Source organism: Aquarana catesbeiana, linkage group LG06, assembly GCF_042186555.1.
Source record: "Aquarana catesbeiana isolate 2022-GZ linkage group LG06, ASM4218655v1, whole genome shotgun sequence".
Lineage (NCBI taxonomy): Eukaryota > Metazoa > Chordata > Amphibia > Anura > Ranidae > Aquarana > Aquarana catesbeiana.
The window spans coordinates 119136615-119163881 of NC_133329.1; the positions used below are offsets into that span (position 1 = coordinate 119136615).

The 27267-nt window shown below is 39.4% G+C and overlaps 1 protein-coding gene across 1 annotated transcript in view; it reads left to right on the forward strand.

Annotated features, from left to right (window-relative positions):
- The window catches only part of MAD1L1 (mitotic arrest deficient 1 like 1), a 1251441-nt gene that overhangs the window by 359895 nt on the left and 864279 nt on the right, over nt 1-27267 (forward strand). The gene's annotated exons all lie outside the window — the stretch shown is intronic.

Consider the following 27267-nt stretch of genomic DNA (forward strand, 5'->3'; position numbering starts at 1 on the left):
CATTTACAGGTCTTTTCCTCTCTCCACAACACACTGTCTACATAAAAAGAACTCCTTGCGCTCTACCTGGCTGGACCCCATTTCTGTATGCTGCAGTAAGGACTCCTGTATACCTTGTGTATCCAACTGAGAAGTAAATACCGGCACTCGTCCTAGGGCTTGTAAATCCTCTTTCTTAGGCATCCGGGTAGAAGTCACAGATGCAACAGTGCTGACATGTTTCAGCCACAAATGGCCTTACCCGGATGTCTAATAAAGAAGATTTAAAAGCCCAAGGACAAGTGCCTGTATTTACTTATCACCCTACACTGTGACTGGACAGTGATAAGAGAGGCATGACACTGAGGAGCTATCTTTCTGTCTTTCTTGCTCTCTCTATCCATCAGCATGCGTCTTGCATCACATCTCTCCTTTTTCTGCTTTTCCATGCACTGCAAATAGCTGATAAAAAAAATAAAAAGCTGATTATGTTTGTACATAAAAGCATATTTCATTCCTGTTCGATTAGATATTAAAAATCTATTCAATATTAAATTTGAAGACATATATATATATATATCAATGATGAGTTTCAGCACTTTTTAGGATAAATATATTACTTCAAATTAGACTGTCTGTCCACATTGTAATATATATACTGTGTGTGTGTGTGTGTGTATGTGTATATATATATATATATATATATATATATATATATATATATATATATATATATATATATACACACACACAGAGTTGTGTGAAAAAGTGTTTGCCCCATTTCTGATTTTTTTGCATATGTGTCACATTTAAATGACCCAGATCATCAAACATTGTATTATTACACAAAGATAATCTGAGTAAATATAAAATGCAGTTTTTAAATGATGGTTTCGTTTATCAAGGCAAAAAAGCTGTTCAAACCTGCCTGGCTTTATGTGAAAAAGTAATTGCCCCCTAAACCTAATAACTGGTTGTGCCACCCTTGGCAACATCTGCAATCAAGCGTTTGCAATAACTGGCAATGAGTCTTTCACATTGCTGTGGAGCAATTTTGGCCCACTCTTCTTTGCTGAATTGTTTTAATTCAGCCACATTGGAGGGTTTTTCAACATGAATGGCCTATGTAAGGTCATGATACAGCATCTCAATTGGATTTAAGTCTGGGCTTTGACTAGGCCACTCCAAACCTAAATTTTGCTTTGTTTGAACCATTTGGAGGTGGACTTGCTGTTGTGTTTAGGATCATTGTTCTGCTGCATAACCCAAATGCACTTGAGCTTGAGGTCACAAACTGAGGGCCAGACATTCTCCTTTAGGATTTTCTGGTACAGCTCAGAATTCATGGTTCCATCAATTATAGGAAGTCCTCCAGGTCCTGAAGCTACAAAGCAGCCCCAGACCATCACGCTACCACCACCATGTCTGACTGTTGGTATGATGTTCTTGTTATGAAATGCTGTATTCGTTTTATGCCATATGTAACTTGACGTACACCTTCCAAAAAGTAAAATTTTTGTCTTGTCAGTCCACTGAATATGTGCCTAAAAGTCTTCGGTATAATCAAAATGTTTTTTGGTAAATGTTAGCTGAGCCTTTGTGTTTTTTGGTCAGCAGTGACTTGGAACTCTCCCATGGATGCCATTTTTGCCCAGTCTTTCTTAATGTTGAACCATGAACACTGATCTTACTTGAGGCAAGTGAGGCCTGCAGTTCTTTAGATGTTGTTCTAGGTTATTTTATGACCCCCTGGTAGGGTTGCCACATCATCCCTTTATTTATTGCAGATAAGGCACCAGGTGAGTTTAATTACTCCCTTATCGGCCACAGAACCTGTGTAATTAATGTGTGTCCTGGATTAAAGAGATGATGTGGCAACCCTACCTCCTGGATAAGTCATCATCATGCTCTTGGAGTAACTTTTGTAGGCCGGCCACTCCTGGGAAGGTTCACCACTGTTATAAGTTATCTCCATTTGTGGAGAATGGCACTCCCCATAGTTCACTGGAGTTCCAAAGCCTTAGAAATGGCTTTGAAACCCTTCCTAGACCGATCCATGTACATTACTTTGATTGTAATCTGTTCTTTTATTTTCCTAGGTCATGTGGCATGATGTGTGGCTTTTTGTGATCTGTTAGCGTGCTTCACTTTGCCAGATAGCTACCATTTATGTGATTTTTTTTTTTTTTTATTCAACTGGTCTGGCAGTAATCAGGCCTGGGTGTGGCAAGTGAAATTGAACTCATTTTTTCAAAAAATTGTGGTTAATCAGTTCATTTATGATTCAGCATGGGAGGGGGCAATTACTTTTTCACATTGGGTCAGGCAGGTTTGAACAGCTTTCCCTTAATAAATGAAATAGTAATTTAAAAACTGCATCTTGGATATACTGGGGTTATCTTTGTGCAATATTAAAAATTGTTTGATGATCTGAATCATTTAAGTGCGAAAAATATGCAAAAAATAAATAAATAAAAAATATATATATATATATTAATTATTCTCATAGTTTGGCAGTATGAAGCTAGAAGTTGATATACATATAGTGGGTAAGTTTTCCTTCTTTTATGCTTATTGCAGTGAGCAAATTCATGTTGTCACTTTAATACTCATATGATTTAGTGTTTGAGTAAGGTTACTGCACTCTGTCTTGGCATCTAAAAGGCACTAGAGGGTGTTTAGCAACCTTGAAAAGCTGCGTGACATTAGTTTACAGGTAGCAAGATGCAGACAGTTTCCCGAAGGTGTTGCTACCCTAGTGTGAACTGCATGACAGTTCATAGCTTGCCCTTCTTAGAAGTGTGTGTGTGTGTGTTTTTTTTTTTTTTTTGAAGGTTTTTAATGTACCTGAAAAGTTAGTCCGACATACTCCTCAAATGGTGGCAAAAGCACAGTATTATATATTGTAGATTGGATTGTAGTGTTTTCTGGTTTCCAGATGTCCTAATATATTTATTTCACAATTGCAAAACACAGTGGTGTGTTGTAACTTGTGGCCGCTAACTCTCTTTTAGGGCTTATTTACACCATACGTGCATGAAAACTGATGGGAAAATCGCACAATTTCACTTGCAGAGACATGAGTTTTCATGCAGGTTTCAGTGAGGCTTTTATGCACGTTGACATCGGTTTTCATGTGCATCAGTTATATCCCCTGTTGACACCACAGTGTTGATGTCACTAAAGTGTTTTTTTTTGCGCATAAAACTGCATACACATTACAGAATACGCACATGATACCAGTGTTGTGGTCTGAACAGGGCATGTGGAGAAGAATTTTTTATTTATTTTTTGTGCCCTTGCAGAACGCATGTAGAAAAACGAACACCTCTGCACATGGTGTGACTGTGGTCTTAAGGAGCTATGGTTATGTGTATTTTTTAATTTGTATGTTTTTATTCATTTTTTTCCTCATTTTTAATTGAAGGTGGCAGAACTGTACCACATGTACAGTTCTTTCTAGTGAATAAAATTGAAATGACTTTTGACAGCTACAAAGTCTATAGTGCCATTCATTTAAGACTTCTTAGGATGTTTTAAGAACATTTCACTGATTCTCGTGTTGCGTGAGGTCCTTCTATATTCCTGTATGCATCACTTTTAGGCTGAGGCTTCTGGGAGCTGCCATGGGTTTGGCTGGCAATTACAATAATTTTAGTATAAATTATCTTACCAAGAACTGACGTTAACTTAGCACAGCCAACATTCAGCTCAAAACTTTCAGTTTAGGTTTGAATTTTGATTGCTAGCTGACTAATTCTCTAGAACTCTAGTTCTACTTGGAAACACATTAATACATTTGAGTTACAGGAGCATTTGAATAAAGAAGATCGCCCACGTTGTCAGCATGATTTTATTTTTTTAAAGTGGACAAAGCTGAAAGAGCATGAAAGTTGGTAAAACCTGGATGAACGTGCATGTTATTAAACAGAATTTGAAGAACAAATGCACATACAAATGCCGATGTAAAGTGAATTGAGGCTTTCAGCTCAAAACGTCAAACATGGTCAAGACCATTCATACTTTTATCACGCTACACATGTATCCTACATTTGCTTGGATGTCCTTTTTGTCTTTGTGTTCTGTATTCTTTCACAGCAGACAGGTTCTTTCTCTTCCTGCAGTCCGTTTCCACAGGTTCACTTATTACCTGCAACAAAGTTCTTTTCAACTTCAGAAGCAGTGCTCAATTGTGGCGTGTCCTCTGAGCTGCCCTCCTGATTGTCATGTGTTGGGGGGGGTAATGGACCTGCTGAGGGGGAAGCTGCCTTGTCAGGCCTTAATTGTAGCAGTGTTGGATCCAATTTCCTGCTGTTGATACTTATCAGGATTCTGTAGCATATAATGGTAGGTGTACTGGACAGCCTGTCAGACGTTTCCGTCCATCAGCCGAATATGACAGTGTGTTTTGTGGGAATGATGTGAAATGTGCTGAGCTCTGCCTGATTGAATTCCATCACCTTTTTCAGTATCATGTAGGAGCCGAAAATGAAGCCTCAAAATCTCCCAACAACTGTATGTTGTATGCTCTGCACTGACCTGGTAACTTTTTCTCTCCCTGATAGATTCAGAATGACACCCTGCAGCTTCCTTGCCAGCATTCTGTAATTAATGATATCGTTCTTATGTTATCTCCTCTCCTGCTTATTGAAGCAGGTCACCAGTAATTCATCTTTGTTACACTTCAACATATTTTAGTATGCCAAGTGAGGTGCACCCTGTGTTACCAGCAGAGGAAGTTCAATTTTAAATGTATAATAAATCAAAATATTTTTTAACAGCATATATAACCAGGACTAGTAGTTTAAAGAGGGCCTGTACTGTTGAAGCTGTGCCAAAAAAGCAAGGAAAGGATTGGATACCAATATTGCTTATAAGCTCCTTGCTGCATATTTTCTCTTAATACTGACATGCCATGCCTTGTTCTGCAATAGAACTCTGTGGGGATGTGGCCATACTGGTTGAGGAGTAGGGCTTTGTCCCCCATGTTGGAACTGTGGCTTGATAACCAGTGATCTGATCAGTACTGAGGAAATGAGCAAGAAGCAGCAGGAGAGGTGGAGGGAGGGAGATCCTTTCACTTCAGTTTCTCAGGTACAATTATTTTAACAAGAAAACAGTGTGCAACATAGTAATGAGTTTATCTTGTGAGAATAGAAGTCAAAGGCAGAAGTGCCTTAGTTGATAGAGAATAAACAGCGCTCAGACTTTTGTTGTAGGAAAATTTCCCAAATACTCCAATAAAAAAAATATTGCATCAATAAAATTCTCCAAACCAAACAATGTGCAAATCTCAAATTTAAATGACAAAGTTCTCCAATCAATGCAAGTGTTCAAAAAAAATGCAAATTCTAGTATTGTACTGTGCCCAAGGAAGTGTCCAAATGTCCTAACTCTAATGTGCCGCTTTTGTCACTTCTTGTGATGAAATCCAGCGTACCAGCTCTATAACACTACATACATGCTCCTCCCTTTCCCTTCCCAAGTTCTCACTCGGCAGAATTATTTGACTTCTTAACATTGAATGAGTAGGTCTATGTACACGCTACAGCAGGACAGTTTTCTCTAGGATCTTCCTCTAACGGCCACAGGAATAACAAGAAAATGGACCCAGATAGACACTGCAGTATACCTTGATGTGCTCTAAGAATGTAGAAACACAGACAAGAGATTCCATCATAGCATACCTCTTTATTTACATAAACCCATGGAAACACGTATTTGCAATTACAATTTTGTGTGCCTGTATCGGCACTCAGTAAAACCAGCCAGCCAAATATCACAGTAAAGCGTTTGCTTCTCCACTTTCTTCCTGAAGCCAGCGAGCGCTCCAAACGGTAGATGTGACATCAAACCAGAAGTCCCATCCCTACGCCTTTCATTGTACATCAGACGTCCTCAGGAAGCGCTTTAATGCCTGAGACCAAGCATTTTGAAATGCGTTAGGCATTTTACATCACATAATGTATAAAAAAAAAAAAAAAAAAAAAGTGTTTAAAAAGATGATTTTTTGTTCCTGCTGCAACCAGTTGGCTTCCAACAGCTTTTTCAAAGCTAAAGTTGGAAACATCTGAGTGTGGTTGCTAGGGGCAATATGTTTTTTATTCACTCCGATACTCTTTATACACGTGGCCCATAGCACCTTCTGCATAAAGAAATTATTTCTGGTATTCAAATAAGATTAGTCCATCATACATAGATATTTTCTTCCCTTCTGTTTCCTCATGTTAATCGTGTTTTAATGAGATGTTCAGTATTGCTGTGCTTGCCAGTGTAGTAAATTATCTGTTTAAATTGTGATTTTTAAATTAATGGAATTAAGTAAATGTACTGGATGCTCATCATTTAAAATTGGATGTTTTTCATCTGTGACAAGACTATCAAAGCAGATTTGTGTTTGCTTGTTGCGATGATTGGGGGAACAAAGTAAACAATTGCATCATCCATGGATTTTTTATGACTGACTGAATCAGTACAGTGCCCTTGACTGCATAGTAACCACCTGGTTTGTTGCAATTATAATTGAAAACCTGGAAACACCTCCAGATTACTTAATCCATTAATCTAATCTGATAAAGATGATTTCTTCAGCTTTCTGGATGGAGTTAACTATTCTGTTGTCAGTATGGATGCATTATTAATTGTAGTGGACACTGATGACTTGGGGGTTCCCAAAAGTAAAATTGCTTTCTTATTTGAGACATTGACTTACAGCATATTAAAGCATTATTAAACCCAGAAACAAAAAATGTAGCAGTGCAGTTTACCAATTATTAGATGTGGTTGCTGCATTTGTATTTTTTTTTTAGGCTTTTTTCCCCTCTGTTTTCACCTAGTGATCGGGACAGTAACACACCACCTGAATTAAAGTGAATATCTCTGAATAGAGAAGCAAAGGGGGGCACCTTTTGGATAACAGCATTGTCAGTCTAAGGAGGGGGGGGGGATTTGCACCAATAGATTTAGATTGCTAATCAAAGTCAAACTGTAGCTAACACTTTGTAACACTTTATAAGCAGTTCTAGTAAACTTTTTCTTTTTTGGGGTAAAGGTTTTACATGAACAAAAGCGGATATTTGTAAGCACCCCTGTCAGTAACTTGTTTGTCGCAATCCCGTAATTGCAAAATATGCACTAGAATTTTTCTTTTGAAAAACAAGACCTGCTGGCTGGATCAATAGGTGAAAATAATGGAAAGAAAGCCTAATAAAAAAAAAAAAGAATGCAGCCATCACATCTAAGAATCAGTAAGCTGCAATATAATAATTGCTTTTGGGTTTAATACTGCTTTAATGGTTATGCTGGGTACACACTAGAAGTGTTTTTTCATTCAAACCAAACCATGCATGGAAAAAAATAAAAAAAAACCTGAGAGATTGTCATAACACAAGTAATGTTATTGCAGCGATCTCCCCATCTGTGCTGTTTTCTGACAGGGGGACTATCCCCCTGCCAGAACACACTGATCTGCCAGCGCTGATCGGATGCTGATTTTTCTGAATGCCTGTTTGACAGAAGCCAGGCGTGAGCCTGGCTTCTGTCATAAAGGCAGCTGTACACATGTTCCGAAAGTCGTCAGTTTCCTGCCGAACCGACAGATTTTTGCCGACTTTTGGCCCATGTATACAAAGCGTTAGTGTCAACACGCTACACTTTTTTTGTGAAGAGGTTTTTAATCAAACCATCTGATAACCGGAAGCATTGGTCGGACAAAGGCTGTGTACTTGCTCACTACATATTCCCTTCACCTTCGCCTTCATTGTGTAGTGGTCACAAGGCCCAACCTTGTTGGCCAAGTAGAAGTAAAAATGTACTAAACAGTTCCAATACAGAGTTGGTTTTCTACATAGCATTGTCTTTGTTCCAACATAATTTAATCTCAAGTCAAACTGCTAAATATGCTGATGAAATACATGTACTGTATAGGAGCTTTTTCACTTGGCAAAGTATTTTATTTTCTGTGTATTCATTTCAGAGATTTACACAGCACTGCCAGACAGCAGAACCAGGTAGATGACAATTGGGTACTAATAAAGTAATTTATTAATACAGGCAGTACTAATACATTATCTTTTAGCCTGTTGTTTTCTGGGGCTAATGAAGGTTTGTTGAGTACCATTCAAAATTAATGGAATCACAACACACTTAAATGCTGAATTCCAGCCTTACCACTTTAATAGTGAAGGCAGCCTGTCCCCTCCTGTGTTCAAACTTGCGTCTGCCTCTTTCCTGTACAATTTCCCATCCACATTATTTGAGTGAGAAGCAAAAGGAAGTACCCTCAGTACTGCCCAACGTCCACTTCCCAATGACTTGCAATCATGAGAATTCCTGTGCTGCATTAAATTGGAAGTCCACCCTAACACTTAAATTCTCACCCTGCAAACATTAATGTGAGCCAAGTTGAGCCTTATGTCTTAAAATGGAAAAAAAAAAAAATCCCAGTTTTTCTACCTTTATTTTTCAGAATCCATCCAACACATGATTTCAATTCTACTTACTTCTGAGACTGAAATGGGCCAATGGGTGTGATTCCTGAAAGCTAGTGACATCACTTCCAGGCAGGGACACTGTTCCTGTATAGCCAGTGGGCGTATACAGGACGGGAGGAGCTAATCATAGGTTCCTGCCCAGTGTTCCCTCACTGTACCCATCCACACGGGGGGGGGGGTGGTGTAGGTGCAGTCACAGGAGAAGGGGGGGGTTGTCAGTGCAGCTGGATGTCCTCTGGGGTCTCAGCTCACAGGCAACCACACTAAGGCTCTGTTTCCACTAGTGCGACTTTGGACACATAAAGTCGCATGACAAGTCACAGCCCATTGATTTTGATGATACACGTTCCCATCTATGCGACTTTGAAATTTAGCAACTTTCAAAAGGTACTTTTCTGCTTTCATGCAACTTTGAACCAAAGAGCGTAATGTTGGATCAAAGCTGCACTCAGTCGCATCAAAGTCGCACTCTAAATCATGCAACTTTGGGGTCGCAATAGTGGAAACGTGGACTAAGGTTCTGTTTCCACTAGTATGACTACTTGTCATGCGACTTTGGACACACAGTCTCATGGCAAGTCACAGCCCATTGATTTCAGTGACACACGTTCCCATCTAAGCAACTTTTAAAAATCTGCGACTTTGAAAAGGTAGCTGCAATGCTTTGATGCGACTTTGATCCATAGAGTGTGAAGTTGGATCAAAGCTGCACTCAAAGTTGCATCAAAGTCACACTCCAAAGTCGCACTCTAGCATTAGGCTACCTTTCCACTAGTGTGACTCCAAAGCTGTGCGATTTAGAGTGCGACTTTGAGTGCAGCTTTGATCCAACTTTACACTCTGGATCAGTTGCATCAAAAGTCACATCAAAGTAGTGCAGGCACCTTTTCAAAGTCACATAGATGGGAACGATTGCCGTTGAAATCAATGGGCTGTGACTTGTCATGCGACTTTGTCCAAAGTCGCTTGACAAGTCGCACTAGTTTAAACAGAGCCTTAAAAGAAGTATGGGTTTATTATTTTTATTTTGCTAATTATACTTATACTGATGCTGCAGCTATCCCCCGGCGTCTCTGCACTGAGAATCGAGCCATCGAACACCGTTGATGGCTTGGTTCTCAGTCCTCCCCGAGCAGAGCGATGCTGACTATCAGTCTGACTATCAGTCTGCCCCAGGGACTGCCTCTACTGATGTCAGTGACGTGAGCGGAGAGTTGACTTCAGACCGCTCTCCGCTTAAAATGAATCAAAGGAGTGCAAAACGAATTGCACTCCTGTGACGGGGAGGTCTGCACTGGTTATCAGCACAACCCCCCGTGAATGCCCACCCTGGACCACCAGGACTACCAGGAAAGCCCCCAACACGTGGATGACCAGGTATGTCCCCCACGGCCACTAAGAATCCCACAGTGTGCTCAATATATGCCAATCAGTGCACACAAATGGTGCCAGTCAGTGCCCTTTATGAATGCCTGCCTGATCAGTGATGTCCATCAGTGCCACCTATCAGGGGTGTGCATCTTCACTGGCCTCACAATTCGTTACGATTATCCTGTCCACGATTCGGTTCGATTCCGCGATGCGCACAGTTTTTGTCCAAAAAATTCAAGCAGTCAGAAGAGCTCCATTTTTAAAATTTTATCTGTTCTTAAAAAAAAAAGTCAACACTCCCTGCATGTAGCAAAGTGTAAACACAGCAGACAACTTAAAGAGGAGCTCCAGACTGCCACCAAATGGCTACAGGAGATGGTCAGAGACTGCAGACATAAGACGCAAAAAACACCTCCAAGACGACCACTGCCTTGCTAAAGAAGCTGAGGGTATAGGTGATGGACTGGCCAAGCATGTCTCCAGACCTAAACCCTATTGAGCATCTGTGGGGCATCCTCAAATGGAAGGTGGAGGAGCGCAAGGTCTCTAACATCCACCAGCTCTGTGATGTTGTCATGGAGGAGTGGAAGAGGACTCCAGTGGCAACCTGTGAAGCTCTGGTGAACGCCATGCCCAAGAGGGTTAAGGCAGTGCTGTTAAATAATGGTGGCCAAACAAAATATTGACACTTTGGCCCCAATTTGGACATTTTCATTTAGGGGTGTACTCACTTTTGTTGCCAGTGGTTTAGACATTAATGGCTGTTGGTTGAGTTATTATGAGGGGACAGCAAATTTTCACTGTTATACAAGATGTACACTCACTACTTTACATTGTAGCAAAGTGTCATTTCCTCAGTGTTGCCACATGAAAAGATATAAAATATTTACAAAAATGTGAGGGGTTTACTCACTTTTGTGAGATACTGTGTGTGTATATCTAGATCTAGATCTAGCTATAGATATGTATATCTGTGATCTGATTGAAAGACTTCTTTTGTATATTCAAAGTAATTCCAGTGCTGAGTGTACTCTGTTGTGTTCAAATCATTCCTGATTTCTGGTGAATGATTTGAACACAGCAGAAGCACACTGAGCACTGGAATTACTTTGAATACACAAAAGATTTCTTTTAATCGGAGCACAGATTTATATATATATTTCAAGACTATATTCACTACTTTAAAAGACTCTTTTGTACATTTATCACCACAAAGCACTGCACACCATTTTTTGTTTTATTGTCCTATTTACATGCTCACTGTGTGTGTATTGGTCAGCTTGGATAGGACAGTCTGGCATCTCCCTTACCACGTCCAGTTCCCTTGGTGTCCTCCCCGTGGCCCCCTCACCTGGCTCTACTGCTCTTCCTCATCTGTCACAATTCTGGCTGGATATGTCGTGGCCGCCCCAAACCCTTCCGGGACCAAAAGCACTGATGGCTGAACTCTCCTCCTCGGAGCTCCGTGCTCCACAAGCCGGCCGCCGCCACTCTTATCAACAGCAGCTCCAGCATGGACAGCTCTGGCTCTGACACTCCATGTCTCCGCCAACGTGCACACAGCGTGGCTCCTCACGGCCTCATTCCTTGACGCAGAGCAGCAGGGGATGATGCCAGCAGGAGGTGGGAAAAGCTGGTGCGGCTTTCGGCTCCATTCGGTCTCAGAGGCGGGGCATAGCGAGGTGCGTGGATGGCGTCATCTGAACATTGATTATTCCAGTCGTAGTATCGATGCTGCATCGTGTATTGTTGAATCGTGTTGCATCGATTCAATTATTTTAAAAAGCCCTACTATCAGTGCCCATTAGTGCCACCTATCAGTGCCCATCCATGCCACCCGTCAGTGTCACCCATAAGTACCCATCAATTCAGCATTTCGGTGCCTATGAGTGCCCATCAGTGCTGCATACTAGTGCCACCTATCTGTGTCCATCATCGGTGCCACCTCATTGGTGCCACCTCATCAGTGCTGCCTCATAAGTGCCATTGAAGGAGAAATCATATTTATTTACAAATTTTTTTTTAACAGAAACAAAGAAAAATTTTTATTTTCTCAATTTTCAGTTTTTTTTTAAATTTGTTGCGCAAAAAATAACCCCAGCAGTGATCAAATACCACCAAAATAAAGCTCTTTGTAGGACTGCACAATTGTCATTCAAAATACGACAGCGCTGAAAGCTAAAAATTGGCTTGGGCAGGAAGGGGGTATAAATGCCTGGTATAGTGGTTAATGTATTGTTCTTCGCCACAAAGGTGTAAACGGGCCCTTTAACTCGTTGCCATATGTGTGATAAATGTTTTAATAAAATTTTATTTAATTATTTTTTTTAAGCTGGCTGGCAGGAGCACTAGAGTATTAGTTTTTTTTATTCTGTTTTGCCCATTGAGTTTATAAACAACATTAATATTTGTCCCAAAGAGCTTGTAATCTCCCACTTTTGTGATATAACTCATAATGTCTGCTTTCTGTATAGAACTAATTGTTAAAACTGAAGCTGGCTCTAATCTGCATACAGACCAGCCTGAATTTTTCCCATCTTTAAATGATGGTATTATTTTGCCTTTTATTTCCATGGTTTTAGGTAATGAAGGCGTTTTCACCCATCGTCGCATTTTAATTTTTAATAAACTTTGTAGCAAGCAGGATTTAAACCTTATCTCGCAGGACAGATTTCAAGCGGTGTCATGGTGAACTGATTTAGAAGAATGCTAGGACGAGTGGTTGGAAATAGGGTATTTCTGCTTGACTTGCTGCAGAGTTTGGAAGAACTTGACGCCACAACAGAGGTTATTTGAGTATGGAATTAACTTTTACATTTTTACATCATCTTTGTAGCCTAGGCCAGGATCTGTACTTACTGGATAGACACAACTTGCAAAATATTGCACATAAAGTTTTGTTTTCTCTCTGATATGTAAATGATGGATTAAAACGTTAGGTTTTCATGATAGAGAAGGGGGCCACAAGATCACCAATATGGATGGTCTACACTAAAAATGATTAAATATCAATGTTTTTTATCGGAGGCGTATGCTACAGAAATTGTTTTTGAAGAAGAAAGTAACATTTCTTTCATTTGTAAGTAACATGCTTTTAATAATAGACTTTAGTAAATATTTCCGATTCGATTCTGTCAAATTGATCCCAAACCTCAAGCAAACGATACATTACAGTAACAAAAAAATGTGTATTCTTATATTTGCAAAAGCGGCAACAGAATAACAAATTTTCCTAGCGTTTAGCTTTAAGGAATACCGCATTTTCCTCCCTCTAACCCCAGCCTTCTGATTTCTGACTGTTTCAGTGTAATAGCAGCAGCAAACTGATAGGGGCACCCTGTTAGAATATTATTCCAAATTCATAATTCGGCACTTAAAGGTGTTATATTCATGGCAAGCTTGCAAAACATATTTGGTTTTATGATTAGTCATAATAAATATAGTATGTGTGAATGACCTTGATCAATTGATTTGATATGATTCTTCATCTAAAGCTGAGTATTGCTGGAAGTTTCTGATGTATGAGAATGACATATAAGGTATCTTGGTAGAGAATGTCATGAGAAGACAAAAATAGACACGTATCTACGTAGCTAGAGGAATAATACATATTTGTTTATATCCTGTTAAGTTAGTTTAGTGTAGTCTCAGTCATATTAATAAGTATTAGTATATAGTTAAAGTTGGTATTATGTGTTCATATTAGTAGATGTTTGGTTATACGACGTTACATGATCAGCACATTACTTCAAGTATAGTGTGTTACACCTGGGCTTGTCAATCAAACTCTATATAACTCTCTGAGTTAGTATCTCCTTTTGTATAGCATATTGCTGAAGTTAGCAGAAATGAATGTGTGCCATACAAGGTTCTAAGCCTTTGTGAGGTTATGACGTTCACATGTAACATATAAAGCCAACGCTTCCATATTGAAGGTCGGACAGACACACACCCACTAGGAGAGATGACACAGACATAGTTACACAAAGACTTTGACAAATTGGAACAGCTGAATTCTCCCAGAAGTCTAAGAATGTCATTCCCTGCTTCTTTTTGGTTACACAAGACAGCATGGAGACAGAAGGCAGCAGCCATGAAGCACACATGCTTTTATAAGCTTATTACAGCTTTATAACTATTTATTCTATTTCATATATTTTTACCTACTCTGAACTGAACTATTATACTTTTTACATTGTATTTATGATGCCAACTGTGTGACAATAAACTCACACTTTGCTTTTAAGTCAGTCTATCAATGCTATTCATCCAGAAACACCCTTGATATACAGGAATATTCAATATTATTTATATTCTTCACAAACCTCTGCTCATTTTGCTCTCTTCCTTTTAGCAGAACATTTTGGCTGAACATTTTAATGCAGTACACCTGATTGGTTCATAGTCCTGCTCTTCCTTTTCTCTAAGTGCTGCTGCATAAGGAATTGCAGGAGGCTGATGCCCAGTCAAAATCAGGTTAATACACTATTTCCACCCTACTAGTTGCTTTTAAAAATAATTCCCAGCTGCATTCAGAAAAAAAACACACACATACTAGCTCTTTATGAAATACTTACCTTAGAACGAAGCCCTCCAGCGGTGCCTGCACACCACTGAGACAGCTGACATCTTCCCCAGTGTTTCTTCCGAGTTCCGATGCTCTGAGTGGCCAGAGCAACGATGACGTCGTGGCACAGGCTCTGAGGGTCCAGCCCGTTAAGTCGGACCTTCAGAGCGCATGCACCGGTGACATCATCAGCTGCATACACTCTGAATATCTCCTAAACTGTGCAAGTTTAGGAGATATTCACAGTACCTATAGGTAAGCCTCCTTATAGGCTTAGCTGTAGGTACAATAACAGAAAAAAACCTTTACTTCCTCGTTAAGCTTTCATTTACTTTCAAGATAGGACGTATCATAGTTTTACACTGAAATCTTAAACTTGGTTCAGCAAATTCTCTGTGTATTACCAGACAGGCCCCCTCTGTCTTTGTGCATTTTGTAATGAAGACAAAGGTTGAGAAAGAGAGTTTAAAAAAAAAAAGTAATAACAAACAGGCTGACTTTGTTCTCAGACATTAACGAGATACTAAACAGACGTGTTCAGTACCTTATCTCTGCATCACTGTTGTGTGGTCACATGCGCTTTCCCTTTTCTTTGGCATTTGCAGGGATATATCTTTGAGGGGGGGCTTCTATTACTCTGATGTATGCTCTCTACAGTATGAGTCTTTGTCTGCACAGCCCTGATTGGTGCTGTGCCCATCCCATGACTAAAAAAGAAGTTTCAGAAGGGCAATAAATATTAAATTAGAAATATCAAAAACCTGTTTTTTAGCTCTATATAAAGCATTATTGAACAACAAATGTGTATTTTTTTTTGCATTAATATGGTATAGGCAGAGTCAGAGATGATTGACACTAGCTTTCTTTTTGTTCAGGCATCATCTGCGTCCAAGGCTTTTTTTTTTTTTTTCTTTTCAGATATTAGCAATTACATTTGATATATTTAATATCTATTTTTTAACTCCTAAGCTTTTTTTTTGAGTTTCTTAGTGAATGTAATCAATCGGCATACTATATCTCGCCCTCATAGTGTTTAGCATTAGGAGGACATGCAGAGGAGGAAGGGAAGGACAGTGTATTTCACCACTGTGTATACACCCACATGTGTGACTCTATACTCGACCCGCGCAGATAAGAAGGAGGAGGAAATGAAAAGCTTAGAAAGGAACTGAAACAGGAACATTCTCAGTAGATGACAAAAGCTGGTCTATACAATATCAGGCTGTAATGGGGCCGCAGATAAGGCAGGATGAACCAGGTATATTTTACTCTACACAAAGCAAATGCTTTAGTGGCTTTGTGAATATGCACACTCTGGTATATAGCATGTCATCAGAGTTTTTCTGGGTTTAATGACTATTTAACTTTAAGACCAGAGATGTTCTGATTTAATTTATTGCAGTTGGATCTGTTGGTACTGTAATTAAGTCCTGTGATGATGGGAACCTTTTTCCTCTCAAAGTAGTATTTATAGGTTTGGCTTTTGCGCTAAGAGATCGGGAGATGGACATTTGCAACACATATAAGAAAAGTGTGTTGATAATATTCTGTAAGCCAATGAACATCTATAACCAAGAGAGGCTGCCAGTTGCCCTTTCTGTATGAAATACATATGAAGTTTAAAATGTTAGGCTTTTTGTCCACATAGGCAAGATTTAATGTTTTCATAATTCTTTCTGGTGCTTGACAACATGGGATAGGGACAGTCTGATCTTTGTGAATACTTACATGTTTTAGATTTTACCAAAATGTTTTAATATCTGGATAAATTATTATTGCAGACAGTACTGCTTCCCATTGCAGGTTCATGGTCTCCTATGGCTTTACTTGTACACTTGCTTGAAGCTGTTTAGCTGAATGTTTAGTGTTGGCTTTTTTGCCTGCCACTATCCCATTTGCATATCATTTTGTAGTGTTAGCTGTAGAGTAACTGAACGGGTTAGGGTTAGCCTGTGCCATGCTTCAGAATTGAACCCATCCTAGATAACCACAGCGTATACCTAGGCCAGTAAAATTGCTTTAGTATGTTCTGAGCTACCCCTGACTTCATGTCATTTATTAAGTTTGGTATGTTTACAGCAAAGTCTAACATATAATCTTTAACATCAATCTAATAGCTAAAAAAAAAAAAAAAACAAAACAAAAAAAGTAGATATAAAAGAAATTTACATACCTTCTTTCTAAAAAAAATGAACGGTAATACACCAATCAGTCTCAAAAACACTTGCCCCTTTGATCAATATTTTTTTATTGAATTCTAAAGACAATACAAAACAATGCAAAACAAAGAATAGATGCAAAGACAAATATAAGTGTCCAATGAGTGAGACAAACAGTACAACTCAATGACCATGACTGAATCCGGTTAAACAGTACACAAGAGCTCAACAATGCTTAAGGAACAATGATGCTTTAGACTAATGTGACCATGGCTGCCAAAGATTTTGTGCTTTGGTGTGGTGACCCCTACTTTAGGCTATCATTAATTCCTAACTGGAATGTATGTTCACCAAATCAAGAGTGTTTTTAATTGAGGGAGATTACAACATGAGTTACAACATGTTTTAAAGGTAGAGGAATAGTTTCTATTGACAAATTTAGTAGAGCTAGGGCAGGTGAAGGGGGTATGGAGCATTGAAAAATATCTTCCAAGATCTGAAAGATAGTGTCCCAGTAAGAGCTTGTGAAAGCGCTGCGTAAACTGTTGGCGCTATATAAATCCTGAATAATAATAATAATAATAATGAAAGGACAGGACCAGAAAATGTGAAATAAGTCTCCTCTTGCTGTGTTACATCTCCAACAGGAATCAGATATACTAGAGCTGAAGGATGCTTGTTTTGTGGGTGTAAGATACCAGCGTTGAGTTATTTTTTTGGAAAGTTCCCAAAGGGCGGAGCATTGAGTGGATTAATCGATTGGAATGCTTTTCTCCATTTATGCTCAACACTTGCCCCTTTGGTAGGATATTACCTTGGTGTATTGTCACTCAGTGTTCTGTAGTGGTAAACTTCAGTAAGAGTGGCATTACTATAATTCGTGTCCATGTTGATTGGTCTCATTCGTAATGTTAAGCTAGTAGGTGGCACAAGCAATTTTTTATTTTTTTTGTCAAATAATGTTTTATTGAACATTTAGACAGTTTCTAGAAATAGGTTACAGGTGTATAGATCGTATGGCTATACAAGAAAAGAGAAGGTTGTAATGCAATAAAGATAACCAATGCAGCGCTGAGTCCTGTTTTCTGTCCATCAAAGAAAATTGAGGATCCTATAACAATACTATCCGTTTATCTTGTCACTCTTAAAGAGGAAGTAAACACTACTGTAATTCAGCTGTGTTTTTTTTTTTTTTTAATTTGCAAAGTAGCATGCATCGCATACTAGCACATTATGTAACGCTTATCTGCAAACTAAGCACTTGTTGTCACTGCTGCAGGCCGCAAACATCTTCGACCGTCTTCTTTCCAGGTCCGCAGGCTCCAGCTTTGTGACTGGCCAGAGCCATATGATGTCACCCCCTTGCATGCACTCGGGAGCCGCCGGTCTTGGCACAGGGCTCTGAAGAAACAGCACCAGCGACCGTTCCTTAAGAGAGCATGTGCCGATGACGTAATCAGCACAGTATACAGTAAATATCTCCTAAACGGTGCAAGTTTAGGAGATATTTACAGTACCTATAGTTAAGCCTTATTATAGGCTTACCTATACAGTGAGGGAAAAAAGTATTTGATCCCCTGCTGGTTTTGTACGTTTGCCCACTGACAAAGAAATTATCAGTCTATCGTTTTAATGGTAGGTTTATTTTAACAGTGAAAGACAGAATAAAAACAAAAATATCCAGAAAATTGCATTTCAAAACCGTTATAAATTGATATTCATTTTAATGAGTGAAATAAGTATTTGATCCCCTATCAATCAGCAAGATTTCTGGCTCTCAGGTGTCTTCTGTACAGGTAACGAGAGCTGTGATTAGGAGCATTCTCTTAAAGGGAGTGCTCCTAAACTCAGCGTGTTACCTGTATAAAAGACACCTGTCCACAGAAGAAATCAATCGGATGCCAATCTCAACACCATCTCCAAGACCAAAGAGCTGTCCAAGGATGTCAGGGACAAGATTGTAGACCTACACAAGGCTGGAATGGGCTACAAGAACATCGCCAAGCAGCTTGGTGAGAGGGTGACAACAGCTGATGCGATTATTCGCAAATGGAAGAAACACAAAATAATAATTTCCCTCCGTCTGGGGCTCCATGCAACATCTCATCGTGGAGTTTCAATGATCATGAGAATGATAAGAAATCGGCCCAGAACTACACGGGAGGATCTTGTCAATGATCTCAAGGCAGCTGGGACCAAAGTCACCAAGAAAACAATTGGTAACACACTATGCCGTGAAGGACTGAAATCCTGCAGCACCTGCAAAGTCCCCCTGCTGAAGAGAGCACATGCACAGGCCCGTCTGAAGTTTGCTAATGAACATCTGAATGATTCAGAGGAGAACTGGGTGAAAGTGTTGTGGTCAGATGATACCAAAATCAAGCTCTTTGGCATCAAATCAACTCGCATGTTGGAGGAGGAGGAATGCTGTCTATGACCCCAACACCACCCCCACCATCAAACATGGAGGTAGAAACATTATGCTTTGGGAGTGTTTTTCTGCTAAGGGGACAGGAAAACTAAACCGTATCAAAGGGACAATGGACGGAGGGCCATGTACCGTCAAATCTTGGGTGAGAACCTCCTTCCCTCCGCCAGGGTATTGAAAATGGAACATGAATAGGGTATTTCAGCATAACAATGACCGAAAACACACGGCCAAGGCAACAAAGGAGTGACTCAAGAAGAAGCACATTAAGGTCCTCCAGACCTTAATCCTAGAGCTGCACGAATAATCATTTAGAATCGAGATTGCAGTTTATTCCCCCTCGCGATCTTAACGCATTTTCCCGATTCTTTGCAGAGTTCTCTGCTCAAGCCGACAGCTGTCAAAAAACCAAAAACAGGCAGTCTGCCAAGTTTCACAACATTCCTCAGCAGCTGAGCTAACTGTTAACATTGTAACATTTTGTTCTTTTAGAACAGGCAGGGCCATAGTTTGGAGATCCCTGCTTTAGATTGAAGGAATGAACCTTGGTCTGTAAATGAGGGAAGTTTAACCACTTGTTGAAATCATTATTTTTTGCTAGGAAATACTTAGAACCCCCAAAAATTATATATACTTTTTTAGCAGAGACCCTAGAGAATAAAATGGTGGCTGTTATTATGTAATATTTTATGTCGCAATGTATTTGCGCAGTGGTCTTTCATATGCAATTTTTTGGAAAAAAAAATACGCTTTAATGAATAAAAAAAAAAATACAGTAAAGTTAGCCTAATTTTTTTGTATAATGTGAAAGATGACTTTACACCGTGAGAATCGTGATCTTTATTCTAAAAAAATAAATTGCGATTCTCATTTTTTCCAGAATCGTGCAGCTCTACTTAATCCCATAGAAAATATGTTGAGGGAGCTGAAAGTTCGAGTTGGAAAACCTCGGCCTTGAAACCTTAATGACTTGGAGAGGATCTGCAAAAAAGAGTGGGACAAAATCCCTCCTGAGATGTGGGCAAACCTGGTGGCCAACTACAAGAAACATCTGACCTCTGTGATTGCCAACAAGGGTTGTGCCACTAAATCATGTTTTGCGAAGGGCTTAGATACTTATTTCACTCATTAAAATGCAAATCAATCTATAACTTTTTTGAAATGTGTTTTTTCTGAATATTTTTGTTCTGTGTCTCACTGTTAAAATGAACCTACCATTACAATTATAAACTGATCATTTCTTTTTCAGTGTGGGCAAATGTACAAAATCAGCAGAGGATCAAATACTTTTTTGCCCTCACTGTAGGTACAAACATTTGAGGGAGGTTTACTTCCTCTTTAATTCAGGCCCCATAAATCCTGAGGGGACCTTTAAAAGGGTAAGCCTGAGTTACAAGGTATAAATAGAATCAACAAGACCGATTACAAAACAGAGAAAGAGTTGAGTATTAGCAGAAGTGTGACCAGTGAGGTCCAGACATGGTCAAGTAATGGTAAAAGGGAACCTCAAAGCCAAACTACTTCTCACACATCTAAAAGTGTCCTAAGAAGGCACAATGGGTTTTAATCACTCAGATTTGTTGCATTGGGCTCTGCCAATTAACAGTCACATTTCATAATGTTTTTGGTCTCAATTTACATTTTGGGCTAAATATTTTTGGTGGTTCTAATTATTAAAAAGTAGTGTTGAAAAAATCTTTAAAGTTAAATGTACTTTATTAAGCACACAAACAAGGATTAATAAATTATATTGAGAAAAGCTTGTGTTTGAACAAGAGAGAAATATTAACCTGCTATGCCACTAATCAGCTTCATTATTTGAAACATGTTAGGAACTTATTATGACTAATTACCCACAGCTTCAGGATTGGCAGGAAAAATGGAATACAGTGGTTGTCTTTATAACCATACAAGGGATAGATAAGATGGGTCTACTCCTCCCTTCATGTAACAAGGCTTTCTCTTTCCCAGCAGCAGGTAATTACTACAAAGAGATTTCTGTGCATGTCAAGTGCTCTAGAGAGGTTAATTCTGTTACCAGTTGTGTTTTCTCTTCCCTTAGCGGATTCCAAAGCATGTTATCCAGCAAAGACAATAGAGATGCTGGTGTTGTCACAGGCAGGCAAGAATACTAGTTCGATTTGATTTCTAAACTCTTCTCTCCTTGCTCATTCAGAGTTTCAATATCTGGTATCTCTCATGTTGGCTTGAAATGCATCTGAAGTCTCCAGGTGACATAATGATTCATAATCACTGGTGATTAGAGAGGTCTGCTCATGTCCTCTGCAATCCCCTCGCTTGTATGTTTATTGATCTGGAGTTTTATGCCAATATGTCGGAGGTTAACCGAATTGTGGAGATGAAAATGTATTAATATTTGTATATATGGAAGTAAAACATTATTTTGATTTGAGCCTAGGGGGACATGGCCCAAGAGTGATTTTAATTTATCTTTATCACATTGTCTCTGATGTTTAGTTCCCAGTTCTTGGATTTTTTATTTGTTTTAGACAAGGGAGACTGGGGAGTAGGAATTAATATTTTGCAGCTCTAAGTAGGGAAAATGTAGAAACCTCTGATAGCCTTAATCCTATGTGGTCTTTGGTGAGCTGTTTCTCTCAGATTGTGTCAGCTTGGTTCTGTTTCAGATTTGTTTTAGTATAGTAATGATAACCTGACAATGTGTAAGGTTTTTAACTTTTAAATATTCTTTTTTGTTTTCACAGATACAAAACATACATTTAAAACTTACACCAACATGGTTTCCCCAGGGTACTAGATTAGTCTTTTCCTGTATGCCTCCTCCATTTTCCCCCACCCTCTCTCGAGGAGGGGAATCTTGCTTCATTCGACTGTGTCTTGAACTGGGCGCACAGGGTGTGCCTGACCTGTAAACACCTATAGAATGAGTAATTTGGTATCCCGTACTTTCTCCTCAAATGATTACAAAGCGTTGCCCTCGTACAATTGAGCCAGTCGCCTTATACCCTGCTTTTCCCATTCCTTAATCTTCCCCATGACCAACAGCTCTTGCAAGTGCTTGTAATTCCAAAGGGGGGGAGTATTCTATTTCCCCCTTATACCCCATCAATATCTTAACTGACTGCCATATTTTAACCACTTACGGTGTGACAAAGTATTGCAACAACCACCATTTTATTCTCTAGGGTGTTAGAAAAAAAATGTATAATGTTTGGGGTTCTAAGTAAGTTTCCCCATTAATTCCAACCATAATGTACTGGTCCCCCCCCCAGTTTGCGGTCAGCACAAGTGGTGAATGATCTGACACCCCCCTTGGCCAGTACGCTATGCTTTTTACTAGCCACGATGCTTCCCCATTTCCTAGGGCCATATCTATTCTGGAGAGAGTAGTGTGAACCTGAAAAACAGATTTTTGGATTTTGGATTTTAAGTTCTCCAAATATCACACCATCCAACCTCCTCCAGAAATTGACATAAGCGACCCTCTGACACCCTATCCGTGCATACCCCAGGCGGGAACCTGTCTAATCTTTTATCAAGGACCTTGTTAAAATCCCCCACCACTATAACCGGAATGCCTACCTTATCCTCTACAAATTCCATTAATCTGTACAATATCTCAAGTTTAAATGGAGGTGGAAAATAAACATTTGCCTGCACGTATGGTATATTCTCTATTGAGCAATACAAAAAAAAAACATGACCTAATTCATCTATGCTGATCTCTCTGCAGGAAATTTCCTGCTCCAAAATTGTGTCAGTGTCCTTTGACAGGTGCGTCTCCTGCAGACAGAGCAGTCCCACTCCATACATCTCCAATGTACAAAAGACTGTCTTTTTTGACTGGGTCACCCAGCCCCCGGACATTCCAGGAGCCTATGTTAAATGTTCTTGACTGCATTAAAGAATAAAAAATAAAATAAAAATGAGAAAAAAGGGAAAAAAAGAACCAACAGGAAGAATCAACCCGCTGGGATTACTTTCAGTATTGTTTCTTATTAATCGTGTTTGACCTTCAAGTGCATTCTTCTTTATCGTGCCCTTAAAAAAAAAAAAAAGCCAACAGGAAGAACCAACCCGCTAGGATTACTTTCTGTATCATCTCTCATTAATCATGGTTGACCATCTAGTGCATTCTTTTTTATTATCGTGCCCTTCAACATTTTTGACTTTATCCTACTCTCTCCATTAATATCTATATCCCTACCCTGTGATTGAGTTGTGATGCTATTCTCTACTGCCCCCCCCCCCCTCATATCCCCCTCCCCTCTTCTCACCCTCCCCCTTACCCCCCCCTCCCCACACCAAACTGGGCTTGCCCTAGGGTCTTTGCTCGTGACCATTTAATACTAACAATACCAACCCATCTTCTCGTGCCCTTCCAATAATACGTTCAATTTTGTTGTTTTGCCTTCCCTCTCACTCTTTTCCCTCCCCCTCCCTCCCACCATCACCAAATTTATCAAAAATACCTTTTTTACAAAAATACCCCACACGTACTTTGTTACCTTCCTCCTAGGTGTAACTCCCCACTCAGCCCCCTATCCAATATACACTTAACTATAAAAAAAACACAGTCCAGAACACAAATTACTATTTTTTGGTTTATCTATACTCTATATCAGCTACAGTCTATAGATTCTTCTTAAGATATAAAAATGAAAAGAAAGGTGCCTCTAAGTGCAGTATGCAAAATTTAATAAAGTGCACAAAGGGTTAAAAGCACTTACAAGATCGTTGAGTGTTAAAAGACATCATAAAATCTGGAGTCCTCATCTGTGGCATGTGTCCATCCTCAGCATGGTGGTAGAGAGCAGTGTAGAGCCTTCCAGCAGCTGTAAAGCGTTCACATACGTGTTGGAGAGAGGAGGCAGCAGGGAAGCCTGTATTCACTGCGGGACATATGAGGCTGATGGTGTCAGTGGAGAGAAGGGGGCGGTAACGGGTTTCGGAGCACGTGTGGCTCCTTCGTCAGACGAAGTGGTCTAATGAAGGAGCCACACATGCTCCCAAACGCGCTACCCCCCCATCTCTCCATTAACACCATCAGCCTCGTATATCCCAGTGCGACACAGGCTTCTGTTGAAGGGGCATATTTGTAAAAGGTATGCCAATCGTCTCCCGATTAGCACTCTCAGCCAATGCCCACAAGGTGCTTCAAGCCTTTATCTGAGTATTCTATTTGGGCTCTTTAAACGTCTGTTTTTATTGTAGATCTGTTGGAAGTTCTATGGTGTGGCCCACCCCTCAGTTTTATTGTTTGCGTCTTTTCCAAGGACACCCTTACCTCCCTTTGTACCTTGATCAGAGTACACAAGGTTATATGGGGTAAACATTTTTTTGCTAGTGTCCAGGGTAGCAGCATGTAACCCATGGTCTATGAATACAAGTCCTGTACTGTGCTCCAAGTTCAGAAACTTTTTTTTGGGGGGGTATTGGTGGTCTAGATATGATGTAACAACTTTTAGATATCAGCCACAGAGAGATTGCATTGTTTTACTTTGCAATTCTCTGATGATTTTTGCCACATAGCAAGCAGTCACATGTCTTGTATGACATCTCACAGTGGTCATCTTCTCTTGATATGGCTGTTCATACCTTCTGAAATTTTTGATGTGTAAAGTTAGAGATTTATAAACAAACAGCTGTTGCTTCTACTGTTTAATTCATAGCTGTCACTAATCACTCACCAGGAAGTGTGTTTTAGGGCCTGTTTTCAAGTGTTGATCAATACAAAGAACAAGTTACAGTACACCTGCTTCAGTGTGTATGATTACAAGCCATTACAAGGGTGCGCAGGGGTACTCTCTGGATGAGGGAAGTTGCATCATGCTCTGAATAATGTTCTGGTAATTAGCATTCTGCTATATCCAAACAGAAGTACATTCTTTCATCATGTCATTACCTATTTTAATTTAGGCAAGCCATCTGTCTTCAACAACTTCAAATTTCCTATTCCATTTACTGAACGCCACTGTGCTAACAACTCCCTGTATGGCGATTTAGGCTAGGAAGAGCCTAAACTTTAACTTTATTTTACAGATAATAATGTGGCTGATTACACATTTTATAATAATGACCAGTTGCAGGTTCCCAAGTTTCCCTATTGATCTTAATCTAATCTCTAGTGATTTAGGGCCAGTTCACACCATAAAAAGGCAGTCTGGGTGTGTTTTCCAGGTGCTTTTCTGCATGCATGTTTTTGATGCGTTTCAGTGCATTTTTGATGCTTTTAGGTGCATTTTTGATGCAGTCCAGTGTATTTTTGTCCCCTTCTTTTTTTCTTAACCCTAAATAAGGATGTGTGTTCCAGTGCATTTTTGGTGCATTACAGTGCATTCCAATGTGTTTTTGATGCTTTTTACAGCGTTCCAGTACAGTCCAGTGCAGGAAAAATGCAACATGTTCTACTTTTTTTTTTCTGGAATTGGAAAGCACTAGCACTGCAAGCACTGGTGTAAACTATGCCATTAAAAGCCATATAAATGTGTTTTTGATACAGAAAAAAAACGCACTGCACTGCATGTGGTGTGAACTGGCCCTAAGTAAAATCATTTTCTCTGGAGTTTTTCACAAACTAGTGAACGCTCATTTTTGCTCGGTCACTAGTCTTCGGTGGCCTTGATTTACTTGATTTTTACAGCATTTCAAAACAAGTAATAGATATGGGTATTTTCAAGTTTTATTTAAGTGCCACTTAATGAAACAGAAGAAAAACGAACAAACAGCATTGTAATCTGGACCACAAAGTATGAGGCTTAAGAAGATGTCGTCGGTCTGATACTAAATAAGAGTTTGTATCAGAAGGGTGAAAAGAGCAGAGTGGAGAAGAAGAAGAAAAGGAATGAATGGGGAGCACATTGTTGATAGAGAAGGGTGGGGAAACGAGAGAGGGAGGAGTAGAGAAGGAGGCAAGAGACAGAAGGTCTTCTGCTATTGCATAAGCTCGTGATAAGGTGAATACATTCTATACAGGGAGAGCAGGGTAGCAGTATGTGATCCACGGGTCCCAGATCTTGAGATATTTTTGTATGGCTGTTTGTGAAAATTCTTGTTAATTGTTTGCTTACCAAGAAACTGCTAAGTCTAGTCTGAACATCAGAAAAACAGCTGAACTTAACATCCTGCCACATACGCAGTTCCTAATTTACTTTATAGTTTAAGCAACCAAGATAGCCATTGCAATGGCTTGGAAGAGCACTGTAGTCAACTTGGCCCTGTTGAAGCGCAAGTTGACTTGGATTATGCTTAATGAAAAAATTGTGAGTGTCCTGCGGGATCAGCAAATACTTTTTGATAACAAAATAGGGGGTGGCAGGCCCCCCTAGGTTTGAGAGAGCAGTGCCACATCCAATAAACAGATAAATATAAAGATGGGTTCCCCTAAGCGGACTTTTTAGGCACTTTTAAGAAAATAGAAGTATTGAAGGAGTATAGCAAAATATTAAAAATTAACAAACTTTATTTAAAGACAAATTGTATTAAAACATTGTGTACATTATTTTCAACGAAACAGCATATTGAAAAAGTTCATTACTGTCACCGCACAGTGAATTTAAGAAGAGGCTCTTTTCACACCCAGCGCATTAACGGGATATACAGTATTTTAGTCCTTCAGGGGTGTAGAAGAGAAGAAAAGAGAAGTTCATCTGGGGTAATTAAAATGTAGAATAAGTAAATTACCATGACATGTAGATACATACAGTTATCCACTTGAAGTTAAATAATTGACAGATCACTTACATAGTATTTGGAAGTGAAGTAATTATTGGTATGTTTCGTTAAGTTGCATTAAGAACCTGAGGTTGGGATAGCACTGGACAATTAATGCTGGTGGGGTTGCTGTCCCTTTAACACCATGATCATCATAAAGTAATATGGGAGTATATCACGTAATTGTATCCTCGTTCAGAGGGTGTTTTCCCCTGTGTTCCGCGGATGCATATCGGCCAGAGTGGTATACTGAGGCAAACAATGGAATCCCTGAGAGTAAAGAAGAAATTAAGATAAGTCTAAGCGGGTTGTAATGAATGTTAAAGAGTAAAAATGAGATTGAAAATTGAATAATGGGGCGGGAGGTAAAAAATTGTTATATAAATACCATATATCGGATGTAGATTGGTGCGAGTGTAGTAAGAAATGATTGCCAGTCAAGTTGGTAACTGAAAGCAAACAATATATGAAAATTGTATAGTACTATGCTGTTAAGGGTAATTGAGAGTAAATTTGGAAAATAAACATAAAAAATAAATAATAAAGAGTAATAATGAATTTAGCAAGTGATAAAAG